This window comes from Orbicella faveolata, unplaced genomic scaffold, assembly GCF_042242905.1.
Source record: "Orbicella faveolata isolate gen_17 unplaced genomic scaffold, um_ofav_v1 contig_2, whole genome shotgun sequence".
NCBI lineage: Eukaryota > Metazoa > Cnidaria > Anthozoa > Scleractinia > Merulinidae > Orbicella > Orbicella faveolata.
Window position 1 is genome coordinate 10,720,001 of NW_028301547.1, and position 9,110 is coordinate 10,729,110.

The 9,110-nt window shown below is 37.2% G+C and overlaps 1 long non-coding RNA gene across 1 annotated transcript; it reads left to right on the forward strand.

Moving 5' to 3' along the window:
• The first annotated feature begins 3,953 nt into the window (after nucleotides 1-3,953).
• On the forward strand, nucleotides 3,954-7,442 carry LOC110043909 (uncharacterized). Its single transcript, XR_002296042.2, has 2 exons — nucleotides 3,954-4,139; nucleotides 6,335-7,442. It is a non-coding gene; the product is annotated as an uncharacterized LOC110043909 (long non-coding RNA).
• Nucleotides 7,443-9,110: the final 1,668 nt, after the last annotated feature.

Here is a 9,110-nt window from a genome sequence, read left to right on the forward strand (position 1 = left end):
GTTGCACAAAGTTAATTCATGACTACCCAACCTTCAATGCAAGAATCAAAACAGTTTCTTTTCGGCTAATCAGAAAATTCGCACAATAGCGGCTTGTTTCGATTTAGCCTCACGGGTTAAAAACGACATGTTTTCAAAGCATTTTGTTTTGTTGTTATTTGCTTTTTTCTTTTAACCTGTTTTCAATGCAAAATACCTGGGTTGGCCAACTTTTCAAGCGATACGGCCGACTATTCTACCGTTACAATTTTTATTTGTACGGAACCAAATCTCTAACCAGTTTCTTGAGTCCTCTCAGGACTACATGCTGTACAACTTGGAGATAATTGGGTGACACAAATTTCGAGAACTACTTAAATTGGACGGAGGCAAATAAACAAATAATACTATGCTTTCCTGTTTGTGATTTCAGCATGACAACATGATTAGAACATTTACTGCGCAGTTTCAGGGAAATGAGTTCCTTTTTTTATTGGTATTTTCAACTCCGGTCATTTTATTTAAACTTCGCTTAGATTTTAAACTCAGTGGTTTAAAATCCCAGGTTTTTTTGTCAATTACAATTTATGGAGCTGCTAAAAGTAATGGTATGTCACCATTTTTTTCTGATTCTGAATTTTACTCAAGCACCTGGCACGTAGGCTGCCACTGGTAAAAGTGAGGTACAACCAGTTTATGTATAACCGGTAAAACTGCCATTCACTAACTCAACCTAACCTATGGCCAGTCGCCTACTCGTCTAATTATCAGCAATATTTCGTGCGATTCTACAGGTTAACTGCAAATGATTTGGTATTCCGCTTTCAGCGTTTACAAGCAAACAGAAATGACAACAGATACTGAAAATAAAACTTGCCTAGTTTCCTTGTTTTAACAGCTCAAGATGGAATCTGACTTACGTTTTTAGCGTTTCTTCATAATTTTACTTTTCACCGTTTCTGTCAAAGAGGGACTTGTAAGTTGAAAACTCGGAAACAAAATCGAGGGCGCAAAAAATAAAATGAGAGAGGGGCTAAATTCCAGCATCAAATAAATAACTGAAAGCGGCGACTTGATCGTGGCTATGGCGTGTGTTTTCTCGCGTTGCCAAGGATACGTGCGCGCTCGTGCCACAACAAACAAATTTTATTTACGGCTTGTTTTACGGCTACTTTTACAGCCAGTTTGATGAATTGCAAAACTTACTTCGACTCGTTCAGTGTGAAGAACATTCAGCAAAACAATTTTGATCGAAGTTAAAGACTTTCTCGACGTTCTCTCGTTTATTCTTTTGTTCTTCATTTGAATCGGTTTTCAGTGCATTTTACAGTTCGAATTAAGCTAGCACCCTCAAAATATAATTTTGTTCACGGCAAAGTAGATTTTGGTTGAGTTGGGCATCTGTTTAAGATGGGTAAAGGCATTAACTAGTCTAATGAGTACCTGGATGCCATCCATAACTTCTCTTGCTTTCCTAATAACAAGTGAATTTTGTTGGTCCGTACCGACAAATCCTCTCACAGTCTTCAACACAACTTTTCATCAAATCATATTTTGACGTCAAACTGACGTCAACTAGAATCATTTGCGCGCGATTTCTGTTTCATATCCAAATAAGGTGTTTTCTGATCTCAGAACAAAATTCTTGTATCTGATTGGTGTTTTAAAACAACAAGACCTCTAAAATAGATTGCTTTCATGGAAATGAACAGAAAACTGTGTCTTCTTGGTTTCCAAAACCTTGTCACATACGCGCAATTAATTATCACGTCCAAATTTGAAAAACCTCAGACCTTTTAAATGATATTCACTCGTTATGAAGCTTTCTATCTCGTTAATAAAAACAACGTGTCAAAAGAATTTGCTGACCAGATAATAATTTTCATCCTTAACCTCCATTAGCTAACGTTAAGGACAATAGTTTCTACTTGTGTCAAACGACATTGCAATTTTATACCGCGCGCCACGAATTGCCACTGATATAAGTAAATAATTCAGTCAAACAGTCAGTGAGTCAGGCAGTCAGTCAGTCAGTTAGTAAGTCAGTCAGTCAGTCAGTCAGTCAGTTAGCCAGTCAGTCAGTCGGTCAGTGAGTCAGTGAGTCAGTGAGTCAGTGATGAGTTAGTGAGTCAGTGAGTCAGTGAGTTAGGGAGTCAGTGAGTCAGTGAGTCAGTGAGTCAGTGAGTCAGTGAGTCAGTGAGTCAGTGAGTCAGTGAGTCAGTGAGTCAGTGAGTCAGTCGGTCGGTCTGTCAGTCGGTCAGTCAGTTTGTCGGTCGGTCGGTCGGTCGGTCGGTCGGTCTGTCAGTCAGTCAGTCAGTCATTGAGTCAGTCAGTGAGTAGCTTTGTTGCACCTAATGCACTAGATAATAAAATGAGTTTCTGCACGCTCAACTCAACCCTAGCGTACTCCAAATTGTCTTAAAGCTGTGTTGAAAAGGATGGTTCTACTGAAAATATAATCTCCTCTGCCGTCACCCTACCGTCATTAGACTCCGAATGAATATTCTTCCAATACATGACCATACCACAAAATTACGATGGAAAACCTACCAGAAGAAACTACCAATTAGACAGAGTATTGCTTATACCAGCGAGAAATATTACATTTAACATCAGAAAATCATCATATTTTATACTGTGTCAGAAACATCACATTTAATAACAGTAACATTCGAAAATATTATATCAGAAATATCACATTTAGTCCCTCTCCCGCCCGCCCACGTTAATTAAGACAATTTCTGTAAGTCGCTGCTTCCAAGGCAAGAATTGAGTGAAAAGTACCAGGTAGTGCTTGAAACATAAAACTCGGCTGACTGGTTTTCTTCCGAATATTAAGTGACTCAAAATGCCGCCGTTATCATGAAAACGAAATTCAGGAAGGCTAACTGAACGTACAATTTTTTTATCTTACTTTTCAAGCTTCCCACTTATTCCAAGTCATGAAACTCGCAAAGGACACAGTAAAGAGCGGAAAGAAGAAACATAACAAGTAGGTATCGAGAAGACGAAGTCATTTTCACGGTGTCTTTGAGGCAAGTAAAACCGGGATTGCTTCCTAATCTGAAAATAAGATTTTCACAAATTGTCGCCGATTGTCGGGGTTAATCTGTGATCTTCAATATAAAATGAAATTAATCCCTAATACTAAGAGGATAGATTGGTTTCACTTAATTGTCTTATGATATCAGTGACTATATCAAATTATCGAATCTGATTGACTCTTAACATTGACAAAACAAAAAGAACTCTACCAGCCACGGACTTCATCGTCGAAAAATTAAGATCAACTAAACTGGTGCTGGGACCAATTGGTGAAGAAAATTTATGTGACATTTTTTTTCAAGTTCAGCCTGATAAGGTTCCTTAGAAACCAAGTAGTGAGTTCGTAATATACCCTTAGTTGGTGCAGACCGTGATGCAAACAGCGACTGTTAAAAGTTGCGTACATAACTGAAGTGATCTCTGTCTTTAAATCTTTCTCCCACAGTACAAAGGTATATTTTATATATTTATTTTCATATCCTCATCCTCAACGGGTATATTACAAATTCATGACTTGCTTCCAGTTACCTTGAAAGCTCAGTTGGTTGAGCACTGCACCGGTAGCGCAGAGTTCGTGGGTGCGAATTTTGAATCTCTCTCCATATTCCCTTTCATGAAGGAACACAAATTGTTGTAGTCTGGTAACAGATTAATTAGATTTCTAAAAGCCAGGGTAAGGCGCGCAGTGCTGCTGATAGCTAGTGAACACCTGTTGAATTAAAATTGTTGCATGAGTTGAACCACGGGCCTTAACCTGAAATAAATGTTTGGCCGGCTTTCAACTGCCACCCCCCATTCCCCCAGCCCCGCCCAGCACACACATACACTCCCGCCTAATGAATAAGGAAGTTTTTCATGTAAGTATTTACATTTTGTCCTTTCCAACGGAAAGTAGAGGGATATTGGATAGAAGTGCGAAGGGCGATGAAGGAGAGACGCTTTGTGTTGCATACACTTATATAATCCGTATTGTTATGGACAGTTCATGCACCATACATGAACAAGAACTCATATCAATTCTGTTCAGTACATGTCTCTTGTATATCGTTTCCTTTCCGCCAAATTGTGAGTCTTTCCTTCTCCCTTCCAAGATAGTGTATCGTCGATCCAATTCAGTAAGTGATAATAATACTTAAATTTCATTGTTGAAGAATTATTATAACATACATGAGTGCTTTTCTCGAACTGATGCCAACAATCGACTTCCGTTTTATTGAGTGCAAAATAACGGTGAAGAAAGTTTAGCTTATCTATATCATCTATCGAATCCTCAGATGAATAGAAGAGGTACTTGAAGGTAATCTTGTAAATGCAACAAAAAAAACACTAGCAGGCCACAAATTTGACTTTTGCATAGTAAGCTTACTAAAAAGTAGTCTGACAGAGCCTGTCAGTAGTTCGAGTTCATTCATGTTCATGGTGTTGGTTAAGGCTAGTCACTGATCTTTGCACTGATCTGCAATTTTTTCAATTTGTTAAAGAATAAGCTAACTCATGTAAAATGTTTTCTTAACTATGTATATGCAGCATCTCATTTTGTAAGATTCTAACAAACCACTTGAAAGTGAAAATTATAGAACAAAGGCTGGCTTCCCTGATCCAAATATCTTTTACATTGTAATGTGATATGAATGTGCAAGAGACTGTCACATTTTTTTGAATGATCATTACTCCTAATGTATGTTTGAAAGTTTTTATTATATCTGATCGTATAAATTTCAATTAAAATGGATGCCAATTGCCAATAGACCATTTTACAGTGGTCAGCTCAGTGAAACGGCCTTTGGATGGCAGCGAGGCTGGAGTTGACCTTGTTTTGATACAGACCACACTGCTTTTGTTGTGTAAAACAAGTTGTTCTGATGCTAACTAGGTGCATTTACATGACAAAAACCATGAAGTCTGTATCAAAACAAAGTCAACTCCAGCTTAGTCTCCTCTGCAGCCGTTTTTTGGGATGTCACGCAACGCTCCCCCCAAAGAAACAGCTGCTCACATCCAAACACCATTCTTTTCCTTTTGTGTCTGTGGTTTGTTTGCGCTCTGTTGAACAGACCAATCACATAAAAGCAAAGTGAGAATGACGTAAGCTTTCTCACAAAAAGGCCTGCGGTGCGAACACGCGAGGGATTTGTGGCTTTTGTTTCATGCCACACATCACCAAAAATAGGCGGTATTCGTGGGCTACCATCATGACGGACGAAAAAAAGAAGGTAAATGAAAGCCCTAAGTACAAGTGCTTCATGTACTCATCGCTATGTTCAGCTAACAAGAGAATATATATTTTCTGGAAATGTCAAATTGTAAGCGTCAATCAAGGGCTAAACGCTTCCTACAGATTGAAATCAGGAGGAAAGAGGACAAAGAGCGGCATTCAGAACTCGCTGTCAACAAATCAAGCGAAGCTACTTGATTTTCTGATTCCTTTATTAAGTTAAAACAGATATCTTCCTTCTCGACAATAATTTTTGAGTTGAAAGCTTCTAATAATTAGCTTGAACTTTGAAGAGCCTTCAGCTACACAGAAAGCTTGTTCAAGCGTCGCCAGTATTTCTTGGCGGACCTAAACAAAAGCCGGAAATATGTACATTCATTTGTGACATCTCTCACGATGGGATACAAAGATAAAAAACATTCTCTGATTGGACAGGTTTCAAAGGGCGAATTTGGCATGGAAACGTTCTTGAAAATGGAACAGAAGTGGTGATTGGCTAATTTCGTGAAAGGAATGTTGTTCGGATGTGAGCAGCCGTTTCTTTGGGGGAAGGGTTGCGTGACATCCCAACAAACAGCTGTGGAGGAGACTAACTCCAGCCTCGCTGCCATCCAAAGGCCAGGTCACTGAGCAGACAATTGTAAAATGGTCTATTGCCAATGTGGCTTGTGCAAAGACTTATGCTGAGTATGCTCAGTAGATGAATGACGTAACCCTATAATATTGAGTAAGTACCCAGCCTAAAGTGGAATTACTCCCAGGTAAAACTACAGCCTAAACAAAGAATAGCTAAATAGTGTGATGTTACAAAATATCTCATGTTCAAAAAATACATTCGTGCATTGGCTGTACTGTCTTGAACCCCACACATACCTTGGTACATTATTTAGAACTGCATCAGTAGTCTACCGATGCATCCCATAAAAACCCAAGTATAAGAACCTTGATTTTTCTAGGTTCTAGGGGTCTACATGTATATAGCAAATCTTAGTCTAACACATGTACACGTAACAGGTTCTTAAAATCCAGCTTCTTATACATGCACGTGGGTTTTTACTTTATCTCATCAATACAATTTTCGTTTTCCCTCACCAGTAGGTAAAGCCAAAAACAACACCTGTTGTTTTAAATCAGAGATAAAGAACTTTGCAGTTTTAGGAGACGTTTCAAGGTAAAAAGAAAGAAGAATAATGGCTGCCAACATGTTGAGGTTGTGGATGCGTCCAGCTCAAATTCTTCATCATCAAGGATCATCTTTCATTAGGCAAGCATCTACATGCACAAGTACTGGTGCTATTTTATCCAAGCCAGAGAAGAAACGCTTTGGGTTGGTGAAAGTCACTTGCATTGTGATTCCATTTTTGTACGTGGGAGGCATGATTTCTCGTGAAGGAGCTGCATGGCTAGAAGAAAATGATATTTTCTCACCTGAAGATGATGACTAGCATCATTACTGGACAAACATGTGTGGATACTTTCAGTTGTAAATATATTTAAATTGAAGTGTTCAACTTTGTATAATCCTTAACTAGACTCCCAGGTGCTAAGATAATGTGGAAACATAGTATGATAGCAAGGTGATCTTGTAATAATTTTACCAGAACCTATGAATGGTTAATACTTGTCTTAAATATAATTTAGAACACTCCCAATAAGAAAGTGCACACTTAAAGCTGTACTTCTATAGTATAACTCAATTATAGACAAGGAACTAGCACAAGCTGTTGACGTAATGATGGCGCCAGCAAAGAGAATTTACTGTACATTTTAATAATCAAAATAAATGAGGGATTTTCCTTTCTTTTTGTTGCAGTGTTTTCTAAAATAAATAGGAAATTTTTTTCCGTGTTTTTATAAATTGATGAGTTAACTCAGTTCTCATGAAAAATGTTTTCTACATGTATTTCTTGAGTGGAGGTGGACATTAATGGACATTAATGTTCTTGTTTTTTCTTGTTTTTGTTTTCTTGTTTTTTTTTTTCACCTCTTTCAACAACATTTATCAGTCCTAGAGTTATTTTTGTTCTAAAAGAATATGTTTCATTTCTTAATCTTGTATTTGTATATAATTTTGGTAAAGTTACGTTTTTAAATGGCTGCCACAAGAAAGACTGTTTCTTGTGAATTGTGAATTGCAAACTGTCTTTAGCTTGACACATGGTGTTTTTAGGAGTCCATGACCAATAAAAACTACCTTGCAACATGTTTTTCTGTGTCAGATTATTTTCTCTTAGTTGGACCCTGCTAATTTGAACTTGATTATTTTAAATTCCCTGTTATATCGAACTCAAAACCATTTCCCTTCAACTTGCCCTTCAGTCATTTACCATCGGCTATTCAAACTAACTATTCTTCAGATTTTTTGAACTTTTCTCGTTTCCCCTGAGAGTTCAAAAATTATGGCAGGGTTCAACTGCTTATATACTTTTTCTTATAGTCTGAGTAATTAACCAGTCAGCCTGGGGTGAGGTGGGATCTTAAAATACTTGTCAATGAGTCTTTTGTCTGTTAATGAATACAACCCAAACACAATACAAACTGATCATTTCATATGGAGTGAGGCTGGCCTATTTTAGTGCTATCCACATGTCTGCTCAGTTACAAACATGATTGTTGTACTACTCGAGAGCTTGTGGCCAGATTAAAAATCCGTAGAAAACACCCTTTTAAAAGTCCCACTGGACACAACCCCAGGGACACAACCACCTGATTTGATCAGAAAAAAATTCCCAGAGTGGGTTGTGGCATTCTTACAGATAGTAAACTATCAACTTTATTTTCCACGGGCAGATTTATTTAACTTGCCACATTTGGTAAATCCCCAGGTTTAACAAGAGATCCTGTTATAAATTCCCAGATTTTAGTGTCCATCACTTCATTTGTTGAAAAATTATGTTTTGAGCTTCTGGAAATTTCCAGTGATGGAATGGAACAGCATTTTTTTTTATTATTATCATTTCTTTTTATTTTTATTATTATTATTATTATTATTATTATTATTATTATTATTATTATTATTATTTTAAATAATATAGAAATAAATTAATGCTAAGCACTACTGATTAGAAATTTGAAAACCATGACAACATTGACACAAAGTAAGTTAATTAATTTGTCCTAGCGAGTCGTTGGTGGTGGCAAAACTTCTGGAACAAAATCTTTTAATATAAGGCATTTCCATTTCTCATTAAAGAGCTTGGCAATTTTGTTTTTAATTGCAATGTACCTTTCAGTCATTATGTTTTCTCGAAGTTGTATCTTAAACAGCAAGAAGAGTAAGATTGTTCATTTAGGTTACATTTATAAATGAAGTATTTTGCCACCAACAAAGCCAAGCTTAGGGGTTGATGGTGCTTGGGTGGGTTTGTAGGTCCGTATAAAATTGTTGACGGTCTGGTAACTGAATGTTTTCACTAGTGACTTGCGACCACCAGTCAAAAAATTCGTTCCAAAATAAAGCTACATGGGGGCACTTTAAAAACATATGCTAGATTGTATGCTGTTCACCTTTACATAGATAGTATAAATCATCAGCTATTATGTTGGCTTTTTTAAGTTTGTCTTTAGTGTAGATGATATTGTGATTTATCTTGAATTGAAACATTATTAACTTTGTATTTTTCGTAATGGAAAACGGCCATTTATATAATTTTTGGATTTCAGAAGGCTCCACTCCGTAACTAATAATTCGGTTTTCATTGGTAGGTGGTTGAAATGGAACAGCATTTTACGGAATTTCCGCAAAAGAGGACAACTTCGCAAATTTAGGAAATTTCTCACCGAATTTCGAAATTTTCGGTAGGTGGAAAGCGCCATCCTCCTCCCTCCCCTCCCCTTACTCTAATTTGTCAGCAACACAAATCCCATAATG